This window comes from Ammospiza nelsoni, chromosome 29 (assembly GCF_027579445.1).
Source record: "Ammospiza nelsoni isolate bAmmNel1 chromosome 29, bAmmNel1.pri, whole genome shotgun sequence".
In the NCBI taxonomy this organism is placed as follows: domain Eukaryota; kingdom Metazoa; phylum Chordata; class Aves; order Passeriformes; family Passerellidae; genus Ammospiza; species Ammospiza nelsoni.
Window position 1 is genome coordinate 2,327,498 of NC_080661.1, and position 17,489 is coordinate 2,344,986.

Genomic DNA, 17,489 nt, shown 5'->3' on the forward strand with positions numbered 1-17,489 from the left:
TAAGTTGAACCAAGCCTTTTAACGGTGATTTTGGATCCATTTCTGTTATAGATGGCTAATGAGATGATTGGCTCTCGCAATTAAGGGATGAATGCTGTGTGAATGTTAAGAGAAGCTTTATTGATGTGTGATTATGTTATTGCAGTCTGTTGTTTAGATGTCCTCTGTTCTCCCCACAGCCCCCTTTCCCCCCTATTGTTACCATCAGACAGCCTGAGCCATCCAGGACAGGGGGAAAGAAGGCGAGTACAAACACTTGTTCCTAGCGGAGGGGGCGTGGCATGGCAGCACCTGACCCTCCAGTCAAGCGGCAGGAAAGCAGAGTCCACCAATAAACAGCAAAGAAGAGTTGACTGACAGACTGTGGGAGGGGCCAAGGTTGGCTGATGCAATTCCCTGGGGTATAAAAGGTGAAGTGTCCATCTTGAGGATGAGGCAGGCACGTGGTAGGCAGCCACGAGGGAAGCTCCCAGGCCTGTTCTTCCTTATTTAGTCCTTTTGCTGGCATTTTTGTTAAGGTTGAATAAACCTTTTAAAATATTGAATGTTAGCAGTCATTTCTCACAGTAACCAAGGGTTCCTTTACTGGAGTTTGGTGCACAGGAGAAACACCAGCCATATATTCTCAAGAGGTCAAAATGGTGACAAAATTTTACTGGCAAAGTACAGAAAATCAAGAAACTTTGGAAAAAGATTTAATGAAATATGCAATTCAACATAAAACACCATAGCAGTACCTTCATTAACTCAGCCCGTTGCACCTGGAAACATTTAAACACTTCAGTTGTTGAGGTATCAAAAAATGTTCCATATCAAGAGCATTAGAAGGAGAAGACAGAGAGGCAGGAGGGCAGAAGCTCTATAGAAAGAAATGCCCATGGCTACCAACTGCTGGGGTTCCAGCATGGGTGAGACACAAACCCCAGCCATGGAGCCCTTGTGACACATCAGGGCCCCTCTGGAACAAAGAAACCATTGCTGACAGTCCAGAAACTCATGGAACCAAGGGGCCATTGTGACCATGCAGATCCAAGGACACCACGGTGGCACAATGGAACCTCATGGGAACAAAGAGACCACTGTGACACTCTGGTGCCTCACAGAATCAGGGGGACCATTGTGAAACTCAGGCCCCCTGTGGAGCCAAGGGCCAAGGATGAAGCTGTGGGGCCCATGGAACCAAGGAGCCATTGTGACACAGCGGGGCCACAGGGAGCCGAGGGGCCATGGGGACATTGCAAGGGCTCAGGGAAGCCAAGGGGCCATTGTGACACTGCAGAAGAAAGGAGAACACTGTGACACTGCAGGGACTCCTGGAATCAAGGAGACCATTGGGACACTGTGGGACCCCATGGAACCAAGGGCACAGGGAGCCGGTGTGGCTGGTTTGGGGTCCCGGAGGCTGCTGGACAGGTCTGGCTGACCTTGGCATGTCGAGGGCTGCTCCTCATCTGCCCCTGAAGCACTGGGGCTCTGGGCTCTCCTTGCCATGGGAGAGAACTGTTCTGATCCTCCTCCAGGGCCCTATGGCCAAAACTGGGATTCCTTCTCCAAATTCCCTTACATGCAAAGATTGTTCCCAGATGAAATCTGCCAGGAGAGACAGATCTGGCTGCCTTGGCTACCTGGGGCCACCTCTCATCTGCCTTTCAAACACTGGGACCATGGGCTTTTCTTTCTTATGGGAAAAAAACATCCATCTCAACCAGGCACTCATGGCCAAAACTGGGCAACTGCCTCTGGAATTCCCTATATCCAGGGATAGCTCCCAGACAAAAGCTGCCAGGACTGACAAGTCTGGCTGGCCTTGGCTTCCTGAGGGCTGGCCCTCATCTGCCTCTGAAACACTGGGGCTCTGTGCTTTCCTTCCTAATGAAAAGAACTCTTCTTCCTGTCCAGGCACCCACAGCCAAAACTGAGATTCCACCTCCAAAATGCCCATTGTCCAAGGAAAGCCCCTAGACAAAAGATGCCAGGAGAGACAGGTCTGACTGGTTTGGCCTAAGGTTGACCACCTCTCATCTTCTTCCAAAACACTTGGACTTAGTGCTTTACTTTCCTTTGGAAAAAACCACCCATCTTGACCATGGCAAAAATTGGGATTCCACCTCCAAAGCTCAGTACATCCAAGGATTGCTCCCAGGTGAAAGCTGCCAGAACAGACAGGTCTGGCTGCCCTTGGGCTCCTGCAGACTGTCTCTCCCCTGCTGTCCAAACACTGGGGCTGGGTGCTTTCCTTCCTGTGGAAAAGAACCATCCTTCTTATCAATGCAGAAACGGCCAAAACTGGGGTTCTACCTCTGGAATTCTCTATATCCAGGGTTGATTTCAGACAATAGCTACCAGGACAGAGAGCTCTGGTGGCTGCCCCTGCCACACTGGGGCTGGGTTCTTTCTTCCCATGGAGATCCCTGGGACACTATGGGGACCTCATGGAACCAAGGGGATCATTGTGGCCCCACTAGAGCCCATAGAACCAAGGGGATCATGGTGGCACTGCTGGAGCCCATGGAACCAAGGGGCCATGATGACACAAAGGGGTTCCATGGAGCCAGAGACCATTATGGCTCTGTGGGGCCTGATGGAACCTTTGAGACCATTGTGACCCTTCAGGGCCTCGTGTCACCAAGGGAGCATTATGACACCTCGGTGTCATGGACACAAGGGACCATTGGGATACTGTGGGGCCCCATGGAACCCAGGGAACATGGAACAGCTCTGGCTGGCTTGGCCTCCCAGGGGACATTGAACAGCTCTGCCTGATGTTGGGATGTCAAAGTCTGCCTCTCCTCAGCTCCTGGAGCACTGGGGCTCCATGCTTTCCTTCCTATGGAAAAGAGCTGTCTGACTTTTCAGATGCCCATTGCCAAAGTTGGTACTGTCCCTAAAATAATTCCTATTTGCAAGGGTATCTCACAAAACAAAACCTGCCAGCTCTGGCTGGCCTTGGCCTCTGTGTAGTAGACAGGGACAGGCGTTCAGAAGATCTCGTGATGTGACGGAAAGGCAGGACCCTCTGTTCCCCTTAGATAAGACCCTCTGTTCCCCATAGATAAGAAATTAACATAGGAGTGTAGCCTCCCTTAACTGAATACCAGTAACTTTCCATCCCCTACCCAGTAACTTTCCACTCCTTACTAACCATAGATGGTAAAGACAGACCCACTGTGACGTAGAAGACCCCCAAGATTATAAAACCCCAAGAGATGAGATAATAAAGGCTTTTGGACCGTCCACCACATTGGTGTCTGCGTGTGTCCTTGGCCCAAGCGACCCTGGAGAGTGGGTGACCGTGCCGTTTCCTCAGAACCAGGTCGCCTTGCCTTATACCAGAAGGCAACACCTCTGATGGTCACCTCTCATCTGCCCCTGAAACAGAGGGGCTGTTGGAGAATTTTGCTCAGACATAGCTTGAAGGAAAAAAGGCCATGAAAATATACAGCTGATGGAAAAGTAAAAGGCAGCTAAGCAGCAGTTCCCAAGCCTGTTTCTGTAAATAACTAGGTTCTCAGGCACATTTTTATAAACAGCAGGATTCTCAGACAGTCTTCTCATAACAGGTAAACATTCTGTCCTTGGCTGTTTTGGGAACAGACATGGAGGTTTTGAGAACCATTCTTATCAGGGTGAGAACACAAATCTCGGTTTCAATAAACAAACCACATGTATTGAAAACAAAGGGAGGGGTTAGTGTTTGATCTGTAGCCTATGGTGAGCTCGAGTTTTGCAATATGTATGAACTTAATTAACATGGTTATAAAAACGTGCCTTTTGGATCAGTAAATCTGGAGTTTGATGCTCATCAATCGGATGGTCGTCTCCCTTCACTTCATCATGGGGCTCTGTTCCTTCATTCCTATGGAAAAGAACCAGCCTTCTTGTCCAGGGACCATGGCCAAAATTAGAATTTTGCCTCCCAAATTCTGTATATCCAAGGATTGCTCCCAGACAAAAGTAGCCAGGACAGACAGGTCCGGCTGGCCCTGTCCTCTGGTGATTTTCTTAGACTATGAGCTGAATGTTTTCATTTGGAAACACCTTGGAGAGGGCTCAGAGATGTCCCAAGGAAGGGCTTGGAGGCCTTAGGCACATGAGCTCTGTACAGGGAGAAAGGAGCTCTGTGCTCAGTGGGGTGGAGACTGAGGACAGTGGAGCAGAGCCATGAGAGTGTTTAAAGGGAGATTTCAGGGATGGTGGATCCTTTTGACATAGTGGAAAACAGCCAGGGAAAGAAAGAAAGAATTAATGCCAAGGGCAGCTGGGGAGGCCCAGACTGGCACCAGGAGACAGGAGTTTCCCTGCCAGGGCAGGGCTGTGGTGCAGCACGTCCCCAGCAGGAGCCTGGGTCAGCCCCAGGCTCTGTGTGGGCAGACAGAGGCAGGCAGGAGGCAGAGCTGTCAGCAAAGGAAGGGCCCAGCCAGGTGGGGCAGCCGGGGGATGCCGACAGCCTGCAGGGACAGAGGCGCAGGGCAGGGACACCGTGGGACAGCCTGGGCTGCACAGGGCACAGGGATGGGCAGCAGCTGCAAGACAGCCCTGACAGAGCCAACCTGGGCAGCACTTTGGCCATGGCTGCTGGGCCTGGGCCTGAGGCCACGAGGGGACAAGTGACCCTTGCAGGGCTGGGGCCTCATTGCCTCCTTGTCCCTGCTCAGCAGCCTGGCAGGGGCCACCCCATGCTCCTGCCCTTGGCATTGCACATCCCCACATGCCAGTGCCCATCCCAGCAAGAGCCCTGAGCAAGGAGGGTGGGACAGGATCTGCCTGGCCAGGGGCTGGGGCTCAGGCCTTGGCCCTTTGCAATCCTGAAACTGTGGTAGATAGGGAAAAGCTCTGCGGAAGATCACGCGATGTCACGGAAAGGCAGGACCCTTTGTTCCTCTAAGATAAGAGATTACCCTAGGAATGTGGCCCCACTAACAGTAGGAATGTGGCCCCACTAACAGTAGTGCCAGTAACTTTCCATTCCTTACCCAGTACTTTTCCATTCCTTACTAACCATAGATAAGAAGGACAAACCCCCTTTTGATGTAGAGAACCCCTAAGACTATAAAACCCCACGAGAAGAAGTAATAAATGCCTTTTGACCGTCCATCATATTGATGTCTGCGTGTGTCATTGGCCCGAGCGGCCCTGGAGAGTTTGGGCCGCCGTGCTGATCCTCAGAACCAGGTCGCCTGCCTTGATCCAGAAGGCAACAGAAACACATCCAGTTTTGCTCAGCACAGAGACACCTTTGCCTTGCTTGTCCCCAGCTGTCATCACTGTCTCCGGTGTTCTGCTCTCCCTGGAACCTGGGGACACTTTCTCAGTTCTGTCCCTCACAGGGATCTATTCAAAGTACAAGAAACTTGAGTGTTTCAATCTCACTTTGAGCTCTTGAGAAGTTCTTTTAGCCCACTCTGAGGGACTGGGTCAGATGCGAAGAGCACCAAAGCCCCAGAGGGTCATTGAAGACCTTGTGCTGTGTCTGTGCTGCTGAGCTGGGCCGGGCTCCTGGCCCAGAGGCAGCTCCTGGCAAGGGCAGCGCTGCAGAGAGACAGCTCTGGCCAGGAGCAGCTCCTGTGCACAGCCCAGCAGGGCTGGGACGCTGCCAGGGCCCCTCAGGGACACCAGCAGGGCCCAGACAGAGCTCACAGGGGCTCAGCACTGGCAGGGGCTGTGGGATGGCCCCGAGGGGGCTGTGTCACAGCAGCATCTCTGTGGCTGTGTCACAGAGCCACAGAGCAGCTGGGATGTCAGCAAGGGGCTCTGTGACAGCACAGAGTGGGCTGTGTGACAACACTGAGGGGGGAGTGACATCACAGAGCCAGCTGTGACATCCTAGAAGGTGGTTCTGTGACATCACAACGTGGGTTGTGACATAGAGTATGATATCATAGGGCAGCTGTGTGATGTCACAAATAAGGCTGTGACATCACAGACAAGGCTGTGACATCACAGGGTAACTGTGACATCACAAATCTGCTCTGTGACATCACATATCAGCTGAATGGCATCATATGGAATCTGTGTGACATAACAGAGTGGTTGTGTGACATCATAGCAGGCTGTGTGACATCACTGGTAGCCTGTGACATCACAGGGGCTGTGTGACCTCACAAGGATGCTGTGTGGCATCACAGGGGCAGTGTGACATCTCAGGGGCTGTGTGACATCTCAGGAGCTGTGTGACATCACGGGTGCTGGGTGAGGTCACCGGGGAGGTCACTCTGCCCCGGCCCCCACTGACAGTTCCCTCAGAGCAGTCCAACCCTGCTCGTGCACAGCGGGGTCCCCTGTCCCCCGGGTCCCCCCGGGTCCCCCCGGCCCCACAGCCTCCCCCAGAGGATGTTCCACGAGATCGACCCCAGAGCCTGACATGGGGACGGGGGGCCCTGGGGGTGGGACATGGGGACAGGGTCCCCCTGGCAGCGTCCCCATGTCCGCCAGGGCCAGAGCCTGGGACAGGGCTCCTTCACCCTGTTACAAACGAGGCCTTGAGAGTGCTGAAAAAATCCCTGGCAAGGGATCAGCCAAAACCACATTTAATATTAAGGGACAGAAGCACAAAGTTCCTTGGCAAAAGTCACTCTGTTCCTGACTGGGCACTTCAGGCACACCAAGGAAACAAAGCAACTACAAAACCAAATAAAATTCAGGCAGTCAAACCAGAAATGAACAATTAACTGTCCGTGTGTGTGTGCGTGCATGTGTGAGTGACTAAAGGACAGGGTGGGCAAGGATAAAAGGAATGCAGCCAAAAAGCTAAGCCGAGCTCAAAGTTAACAGACCTTGATTGATACCTTAGACTTCAGCATTTAGCAAAAGAACAGCACTTGACAGTATTTAACCTTACTTATAACCTAGGACTTAATGATTTTACAGTTGAATAACACTTAACAATATTCAACTTATGTTATAACTTATACTAAACTTCATTACTTAGTAGAAGAACAACCCTCAGGAGCATTTAACATAGTTTACAGCTTGTGACTCACCCTTACTTGCAGGCCTGACTGACTCAGCTATCCAAGGCACTCAAGCCCCTCCGAGAGCAGCATTTCTGCCACATCTCCCCAGCACAGGCACTCCTGTGTGCACACAGACCCCAAGAGTCAGTGCAAGGCACCTGGGAGAAATTCCCCTGAGGGCAGGAAATGCTCCCTGTGGATCCTTTGGCATCTCCCCAGCAGGTGAAAGGTTGAGCCTGGAGGAGTGGGGGGATCGGCCCAGGCTCTGTTGTTGTTTGAGATCCCCGAGTGCAGCAAACGGGAGAGTTCCCGGCTGGGAGAGGCCCCACTCAGAGGGAGTCGCTGGCCCAGGAGAGCTCCAAGGGCTCCTTTTGGAGCGCTGTTTGCTGGGCCCCAAGAGAGGGGCTTCAGTCCCAGCAATGGCTCATCCTGGCCACACTTGGCATCAGCAGCTTTCTTTGGCAGTGTGAGAACAGGGATGTTGTGCCACTGAGGGAACAAAACCAGTTCCCAGGGCTGCTCCTACAGGAACCAGGAGCTGGTTGGGCAGCAGCAGTGCCTGGAGCAGACAGTGTTTGTGATGAGCTGCAGAGGAGCTGAGCCCAGGGGCTGTTGGCCAAGGCCGAGGCCCAAGGAGCATTTCTCAGCTGGCAGGGCGGCCTGGGAAGGGGAGGGGGGAATGCAGCAGCAGCACAGGGCCCATGGAACCAAGGGACCATTGTGACACTGTGGAGCCCTGTGAGAGCAAGGGACCATTGTGACACTGTGGGGCCCTGTGAGACCAAGGGACCATTGTGACACTGTGGGGCCCTGTGAGACCAAGGGACCACTGTGACACTGCTGAGACTCATGGAGTCATGGAGAGCACTGTGACATTGCTGGGCCTCATGGAACCAAGGGGACCGTACAGACGACTGTGTGGCTCCATGGAATGTAGGGATCATTGTGACATTGTGAGGCCCCATCCAACCAAAGGTCCATTGTGATATTGCAATGCCTCATGGAACCATGGAGAGACCATTAAGAGACTTCACAGCCTCATGGAACCAAGGGGCCATTGTGGCACTGAGGGGCACCATGAAACCAAGGAGACCATTCTGACACTGAATGGAACTCATGGAATTACAGAGACCCTTTGACACTATGAGGCCCCATGGAATAAAGAAAGCATTGTGACGCTGTGAGGCCTCATGGAACCAGTGAGACAATTGTGACCCTGGGGGTCCCCACAGAACCAAGAGGACCATTGTGATACTGTGGGGCCTTGTGAAACCAAGAGGTCTTTGTGACACTGCAGGACTGCATGGAACCAAAGCTCCAGGGTGACACAGAGGCGCCTCCTGTCATCAATGTCCATTGTGACACTGTGGAGCCAAAGGGGACCATTGTGACACTGCAAACCCCCAGGGTCCAAAGGTCCATTGTGACATTGCAGGGCACATGGAACAGAGGAGTCCTGTGACACTGTGGGGCCTGGGGAACAACAGAGACCATTGTGACACTGCAAGACCTCATGAAACCAAGGTGTCATTGTAACACCATAGTGCACCATGAAACTAAGGGAACATGGAACAGATTGGGCTGGTTCAGCCTCCTGGGCCCCCTTACTGGTCCAGCTGACCTTGGCAAGTTGAGGGTCTCTTCTCATCTGCTATTGAAACACTGTGGCTCTGTGCTTTCCTTGCTATGGAAAAGAACTGTCCTTCTCCTCCAGGTGCCCATGGCCACAATTGGGATTTCACCTCCAACATTGCCTTATTGTGATGGATGGAGGAGATTGTTGGCTCAAAACATTTCATGTGTGGGGATGAAAGGGCAGGTCAAGCACTGCTTTGCCCTGGAACCCCAATCCCCCCAGAGCCTCTATCCCAGCCCAGCAGTGTCTGCCAGTCCCTGGCACAGCACAGGCAATGCTCCACAGCCACCTCTGCAGCCCCCAGCCCAGCTCCTGAGGGACCAAATGAGCCTAAGTCCCAGCTGGGGGAAGGGCCCAGGAAGACCAAGGGGAATTGAAGGCTGACCACAAGGCAAGCACACATCTTGACCCTACATCCTCTTGGAATTTCCATCTGAACAGTGCTGGAATCCAGGAGTTGGTAGCTGTATGTGTGCTTCTCTGTATCTTTTTTGTGTTTTTCTCTTTCTGTGTCTTCTTCTTGTGTTTCTGTTTTCTTCTTGTTTTCTTTGCTCCTGCAAATTTTGATTAACATTAAATTGAACAGGCTTAGAATTTGTGAGGTTGCAAGTGCTAAGTCAATGCTTTGAGAATTTTTTTTTGTTGGTTGAATGTCTGTCGTAGTTTGAACATGAGAAGCATTATACAAAGTAATACAAAACTTTTTGTGTAACTGACAATCTATTAAACCACTAAGATACTGAACATGCCTCTGTTACACACATATGTTAAAGATGAAAAACCCAGGAACCTCCTCTTTCTTTTCAAGTCAACAAAGAAATAGCGCGCCCTGGCCCTGGCCCCCATCTCAACCAAACCAAACCAAACCAAACCAAACCAAACCAAACCAAACCAAACCAAACCAAACCAAGCAACCCTACCATGGGCCGAGCCCCTTCTCCCCTCCCCAGGCCATCCCCTGTCCCCATCAGCCCCATTCTAACCAAACCAAACCCTAACAACTACCAAACAGGAAAATAAAAGAGGCCACAAAACCCCAACCAGAACAAAGCTAGCCAGAGCTATTAAAATCTTACCATTAAGTCCCCTCTCCCCAACACAACTGAAACCAAAAACCCCTACAACCTATAACCAATAAAAAATAACCCTACAACTAAAATTAAACATAAAAAACCCCAAAAACCAGCTATAAAACCAATCCTAACACAACCTAACCATTACTTCCACCACAAGTTACTCTTGGGTCAGGTGTTAACCCTTTCCATATTTCAATCCTCTTCCAAGTAAAAGAAAAATAAAATACAAACATATATTAAAAAAACAAACAAACCATCAAGGTCAGTAAAGAAGAAAAAAAATCCCAATTAAAAAAGAAGAAAAAATACCTTGATCTTAAAACTAAAATCCTCTTATAAACCATAAAAACCCCTCTTTTTCTTTATAACACCTAAAACTATAAAAAAATATTCAAATTATTATCAAAGTGAAACCTCCATACTAAGAGAAAAATACCCCAAAACTGTAATTCCATAAAAAGTTTAAACAGAAATAAAAAGTAATCTAGTACCCTCAAGAGAAGATCTCTATTCCCAGAGATAAAGATATTTTAAAAGTAAACAATAAAAAAAATTTACCTTTGAACAACTCATCTTTAAAATAATACCTCATTAGTCGACCTGGCCCACCAACAAGATGCAAACAATCTTGTAGCTATAAAAACAACTTCAGAATAACAAATTTCCCAGACAGCTGTTAGCCATGACAAAATAAAGAACCACAAAAACTATTTTTTCCTCTTGTAAAAAAATGTCCATAACCATAACAAGAAAACTTCTCTCCCTAAGTAAACTAAAAAAATCTATTCTACAAATAGTAAGCTAACTAGAAATTTTAAGTTTACTTAACAAACACAAGTTGAACATTTGAACAGTTTAATAACCATCATAGCTCTTCCCTCAGCTCTCTGGGATGTCCCAGCAGCATCTGACATGTTCCCCATGCCCAAGGGATTTCTGTACAGGAACAGTTTTAGACAAGGACATAAGAAATCGCAATTCTTTGACAGATATAAACACAACAAGATGTTGAATATTGATATATTTATTTGAACTTCAGAAAGATTGAGGCACTCCCTGAGTTTCAAAGCATGAAATGAGTCAGTTGAGAGGCACTTGAATGACCAGAGAGCATCCAGAGGAGAAAAACTGGGAGGAATGGGAAGGACATAGATCGAGCTGGTCTACTGAAGAATGTCCTTAGACATGGCCATTTAAAAAGGAGAGCTGGAAACACCTGAAGGAAGAGTGAGAGGAAGTAATACACTGATTATTGGTGAGACAAGAAGAGAGGAAGATCAGTATTTCTTCACATTCTGCCATCAGCACACTTCTCGGAAATTCTTGGTCCTGGTGGGAAAACTTTGCGACTTCTTAAAAGTAGTCAAGGTACCCAGATAATAAAAATGTACTTGTACATTATGAAACTAACAGATATTAAAACCTGCGCTCCTTTGCAGGCAGACATCAGTTGTGTGCCCATGAACAGGCAGCGCCACTTGTGCCCTGAGGTGCTGAGTTGAGATTGGATCTGTCTGAGAGCACCTGAGGGAGAGCAGAAGACCTTGCAAGCTGCAGGTCCCTGACAGCCTCGCAGGGCTCCTGTCCCATCAACATCTGCTCTGCTCCAGTCTCGAACAGGGCCCCGCCTGCTGCCAGGATCATCAGAGAGCTGAGGTGTGTGCTGAAATTCAATGCCCTCCCCATCCCGCAGCAGCCCTGCATTTGCCTCCTGCAGCCTTATCTCCAGCACAGCTATGGAGGCTCTTTGGGCTCTGGATTGTTGCTGCAGCCCCCAAGGGCAGCTGAGCTCTGCCTTTGGCACAGTCAGGCCTGGCCAGCACAGGCCATGTTCAGCAATTGCTTGTGTGTGCCTGGCCTTGCTGTCAGCCCCGGCAGCGGCTGCGTGGCCCCTTTGTGGCCCTGTGCTGGCCCAGCCATGGTGGCCCAGCCCCTGTGCAGGCCCAGCCCAGGCCAGGAGCATTGCGGCTGGGAACGGCCCCTGTGCCGTGGTGCCCACAGCAGCCTTGGGGCTCTGTGCCCCATGGCCTCCCTGCTGGGCAGCCTCTGCCAGCTCCTGCAGAGCCCGTGGCACCTGTGGGGCTGCACAGAAAGCCCTGCCCCAGGCTCTGCCGGCCTCTGGGCCAACAGAGAGGCAGCCAGGGCTGGCCATGGCCGGGATCAGGGCCTGAGCCCTGCAGGAGGATGGAGCTGGGTCACAGCCAAACTCAGCCCAGGCCAAAGCTGGGCTCAGCAGCCAGGGCTGCCAAGGGCTGGGCACAGAGGCTGGCTCTGACTAATGTCCTGGGCTCCCTCCCTGCTCTGTCCATGCCACCAAGGGCACAGAGCAGCCTCCTCTCTGGGCCACTTGCCTGTTTGCGATGCCTTGCACAGGCGCTGGCCCTGCCCCACAAGGCCTGGCCTGAGTCCTGCCCCTGCACGCTCAGCCAGGCTGAGATGGACACTGATGGTTTCTGGGCCGGGCTCTCTGAGCCCAGCCCAGCTCCCTGCAAGCTCTGCCAGCTGCCCTGAGCTCTGGGCAGCACCAAGGGCCTCTCCCCAGCCCAGCCCAGCCCAGCCAGGTGTGGCCCCACAGCTCTGCTCAGGCCAGGCTGCTCTGGGCACTGCCCCACGGCCTCAGCCCCTGGCAAGGGCACAGCAGCAGCTGCAGCTGCCACAGGACTCAGCCCCAGCCATGGGGGAAGGTGCTTGGCCAAGGCCACAGGAGGCTCCCTGGCTGCCCTGCTCCCCTTGGGCTGAGGTGCTGAGAGCTCTGCAGCCCCTGCTGCCATCCCATCTGCCCAGGGCAGCACAAGAGCCCCGGCCTTGGGGCCCTCAAGAGCTGCTCCTGCTCCAGGCCCAGGGCCCATGCCAAAGCTGGGGCAGCTACAAAGCTGTGCCTATTTCTGTTCATTGCTGCTCTGATGGGGATGGATCCTCAGCCACTTGGAGGTTGCTGATGAATTTCCTACTCCAGTGGCCTCTTCGTTCTGGAGCCCTTCGCTTCAGGAATTCAGTGAGAAAGGCTCATAAACATTTGCGCAAAAAACACAGGGGAAAAAAAGGCTCCGGGGAATAATCTATATTAATTATTCTTTGGAAAAAATTATTCTTCCTGTGAAATTCTTCTTTGAATAAGTAGACAGATTTCAGAAGTGTGTTCTAAGTGAATATACTATATGGAAAACAACACATAGAGAAGTGTTTTCTCATGTTAAGTTTTCTTTTTCTGTTTGTAGAGTGGTATCAGCAGTATCCAATTTTTATTGATCCCCAGATCATCCTAATGCAGTTTGAACAGATATAAAAAGCAAGACCCTTCATGGCTGATAATCAATCAGACTTTGTGCCCACCCTCTCCCCAGCATTTCCCTCATCCAACCCCTGGCACTCCTATAGATCAGGAATGGTGTGGCCAGCAGGATCAGGACAGTGATTCTTCTCCTGTGCTCAGCACTGGTTGGGCAGCACCTCCAGTGGTGTGTCCAGTTCTGGGCCCCCCAATTTAGGAAGGACATGGACGGGCTGGAGCATGTCCAGAGAAGGGCAACAAGGCTGGTGAGGGGTCTGGAACACAAGTCCTGTGAGGAGTGGCTGAGGGAGCTGGGGTTGTTTATCTGGGAGAAGAGGAGGCTCAGGGGAGACAAGGCAGTGTCAGGGCACAGGTTGGACTTGATGCTCTCCATAGCCTGTTCTACCCTTGCTGATTCTGGGATTCTCTGAAACCATCCTTGGAGCAGTTGCAGGAGGAGCCCTGGGCCTCCTCTTCAGAAGCTGCGGCAGCCCAGGTCACTCAGCTTCTCCTGCCAGCCCCAAAGCCAATTCTGTCAGTCCTGCAGAGCCTCTGCAGCTCCTCCTCACTGCCCAGAACAGGGAGCCCCAGAGCCAGACACAGCAGCCCAGATGTGCCCCCCTGGCCTGGGGTGTCTCTGGCAAGGGAGCAGCACCAGGCACTGCAGGAGCCTGCAGACAATTTCTGCAGCACTTGTAGGATGATCCTGCTCCCCAAGGGATGTTCCCATGGGGCCAAGTCAGGAACTGCAATGGTGAGTGGGGCCAGAGAGGAAAGGGCAAACAGGGATGGGCTGTTTGCAGGGAAGGGAACAGGGGTGGGGCAACAGGAAGAAATTTTTGCCAGACAGAGTAAAGAAAGCCAAGGTGAAGCAAAGGAAATGCTCAGGGCAGATTGGGGGTTGCTGCCAGGCAGCCCTGGCTCTGAGCAACAGCGTCTGCAGTGGGACAGAAAACTCCCAGCTGATAGGAACAAACTTTCTGGCTGACTGCAGAGCCCAGGACAAAGCTGGGTGGTTTCCCTGGTGTCCCCCAGCCCTTGCTGGCCCTAAGGGGCTGATGGCATTTGTGCTCCCTCAGGTTCATGTCCCCACACCAACAGCATGGGGGAGCTTCTCCTGCTCTGTGCAATGCAAACAGGGGCTCCTGAGCCAGTGCTGCCGTGTCTGTGCCTGCAAGGATGGGGCACCTGTGTGAGCTGGGGGAGAGGCCAGGGCTGCAGAGGGGGGATGTTGTTGGCAGCTCCATGAGGATGCTCTGGGATGCTGCCCTGGGCTGTCCAGCACACTGGGGATGGATCAGCCCCTGCTCTGCTGCTCCTTCCTGTCTCCCCCAGGGCCCTTGCAGAGCCTCAGCCATGCTGTTTGCCCCCAGCCTGCCCATGGCCAGCCTGGGGCTGCTCACAGTGGTTTTCTGTGCTGAGCATCGGCCTGGCCGTGTTCTGGAGAGAGCCTGGGAGAGAAGCCTGGAGCCCCCAGGCCCTGGCATGAGGCGTCAGTGCTGCCCCAGCAGTGCCCATGGGCTGTCCCTTCTGCAGCCCCAGCACTGCCACCCCCAGGTGGCACAAACATTGATATTTCTTTGTGGATAATATGAAAAATTAAAATAAGGGAAAAAAGACCCGACAAGCAAACCAACACGAAACATCATATATGTCTTTTATTATTAGTGAGTTGCAGAAATTGGCTAGCAGTTTAATGTTCCTGAAAGCATCCAGTCATCAGTCTCCTCACTGCAGCACTGAGCTCCTGGTTCCTCAGGCTGTAGATGAGGCGATTCAGGGCTGGAGGCACCACCAAGTACAGAACTGACAGGGCCAGATCCAGGGATGAGGAAGAGATGGAGAGGGGCTTCAGGTGAGGAAATGTTGCCGTGCTGAGGAATAGGGAGAGCACAGCCAGGTGAGGGAGGCAGGTGGAAAAGGCTTTGTGCCGTCCCTGCTCAGAGGGGATCCTCAACACAGCCCTGAAGATCTGCACATAGGAGAAAACAATGAACACAAATAAACCAAATGATAAAGAGATGGAAAATGCAAGGAGCCCAAATTCCCTGAGATAGGACTTGGAGCAGGAGACCTTGAGGATCTGGGGAATTTCACAGAATAATTAGGCCAGGGCATTGCCATGGCACAGGGGCAGGGAAAATGTATTAACTGTGTGCAGCAGTGAATAGAGAAAGGCACTGGCCCAGGCAGCTCCTGCCATGTGGGCACAAGCTCTGCTGCCCAGGAGGGTCCCATAGTGCAGGGGTTTGCAGATGGACACGTAACTGTCATAGCACATGATGGTGAGAAAGGAAAACTCTGCTGCAATGAAAAATACAATCAGAAAGACCTGAGCAGCACATCCTGTGTAGGAGATGTTCCTGGTGTCCCAGAGGGAATTGTGCATGGCTTTGGGGACAGTGGTGCAGATGGAGCCCAGTCGCTGAGGGCCAGGTTGATCCTGAAGAAGAGCATGGGCATCTGCAGGTGGTGGCCACAGGCTACGGTGCTGATGATGAGGCCGTTGCCCAGGAGGGCAGCCAGGGAGATGCCCAGCAAGAGGCAGAAGTGCAGGAGCTGCAGCTGCCGCGTGTGTGCGAATGCCAGCAGGAGGAAGTGGCTGATGGAGCTGCTGTTGGACATTTGCTGGGTTTGCACATGGGGACCTGTTCATGGAGAAGGGACAGTGACAAGTCAGGAGAGACTTCTTTGAGCCAAACCTAATCCATTATCTGCAGACTGTTACACTGGGACTCACTCACCCTTGTTCCTGCTCTGGGATATCCTTCACCCAGGTCCCTGCCTGAGCTCCAGTTGTGCTGGCTGAGTGTGCCAGGAGCAGCCAGGCTTGTGCCTGGAGGCTCTCAAGGAGCCATCTCTGCCCCTCTGCCCTGGGTTTGTGGCCATGTGGCAGAGGGACAAGGCTGAATATTCAGGATTTGTCAATGGAATCACTCTGAATGCAGAAAGGCTTGGTAGCATCTGCACTCCCAGTTCTATAAGACATGGATGGCAGGAGTTGTTTTTAGGAATTGTTTTCCTCCCCACACATCGTTCCTTGCTCTCTGAGGTCAGAAATCCCCAACATTTCTGCTGCACTCAGAGTTTGCCACTGAGAGATGGGAGAGGCAAAGGATTCCCTGTGGCTGAGGGAAGGTGAGGGGCTGGATGGGCTTGTTCCCACCTGCTCTGGCTTTGCACCTTAGGCTGCAATCAGAGCACAATCACACTCCTGGGTCACCCTGGGATAAACCAGACCCTGCCCAGAGCAGAGGGATCCCTGAATATCTCACCCTCTCTCAAGGTCTCTGGGCAAGGTCTCAGCACCCGCTTGTGCCAAGGACACTCACGGCTCCCTGGGCAAACCCAGCAGCATTTCCTCAGCTCTGGCATCTCTGCCCTTCCCTGCAGGACATTCAGGGAACTCCCAGAGGCTCTGGCACAGATTTGCACCAGGAGGGCAGCTCAGAGCTTGGAGGGGCACAGCAAGGAGATCCCTGACTGTGCCCATGATGAGATCTCAGGGAGGGGGCTCAGCTCATTCCCCTTTCCCATGGACTGCTTTGTCCACAGCCCCACAGGTGCCAGGGAAACTTGGACACCCCATTCCCATGGATAGCCCTGCCTGGCAAGAATGCCAAGGGCAGTGCCTGACTCAGCTGCTGCAAATGCCAGAGCCTCCCTGAGAGCAGCAGATAACAGTGACAATATCAGGGCAGGGCAGAACCAAGAGAAGATGTTGTGGTGCTGTGCCTGAGAGAGCAGGGCAGAGACAGCTGGGCACTCAGTGCCTGCCCAGCTGTGCCCAGCACCTCCCACACACCAACAGTGCCCTCATCCTGCCCCCAGCACTGCTCTCTTCAGCCCCTTCTCCTTCCCTGAGCATCTCCCTGGGCCTGGACATTCCCCCCTGAGAGGAGCCTTGTCCCTGCCAGCACTCACAGAGCCCATCCCAGCCTGTGTGCCCTGGCTGGGGCCCTACAGAAACCTGCCCGTGTGCAGGGCCCTGGCTGGGGCAGGCTCTGTGTGCAGCTGGGCAAGGGCAGCTCAGGAGAGCCCTGCTGGACCCTGCAAAGGTGATGCTGCTGCTGTCCAGGGCTGAGGAGTGGCTGAGGGCCCTTTGGGAGGCTCCCAGCAGAGAGACTGACCACCCAAAGTTACAGTTCTGGACTCTCTGTAAATGTTCAAACATTCCTTTGATGATCCTGTGTGTCCCTTTCAACTCAGAATGTCCTGGGATTCTGGGATTACAATTCCTCTTCTGCTTCTCTCACCCCCCTGTTGTCTGTAATCCAAAGACAAAAAAAAAAAAAAAACCCTTGCAACAATGTTAGAACAGTAAAGTAAAAACCAGACATTAATTGGAAACTTCCAGGTGTCCCAGTGGGGATGGGGCAAATCCAGCCCCTGATTTCAACATTTTATTAAGATTGATTAATTTAGGATATTTAACAGGAACATCCAATAGGAGATTCAGTTTCCCTAGTTACACACCCCTGGCTCAACCCACAGCCTTTGGAGTAGGTCCAAAGGCTTCTTTGCTTTCACTTTTGCTTATGACTGCTCACATT

General features: G+C 52.1%; 2 pseudogenes; one reads left to right on the plus strand and one right to left on the minus strand.

Moving 5' to 3' along the window:
• Positions 1-17,489, plus strand: part of LOC132085208 (zinc finger protein 850-like) — a 418,453-nt pseudogene that overhangs the window by 121,142 nt on the left and 279,822 nt on the right.
• On the minus strand, positions 14,599-15,916 carry LOC132085159 (olfactory receptor 14C36-like; annotated as a pseudogene).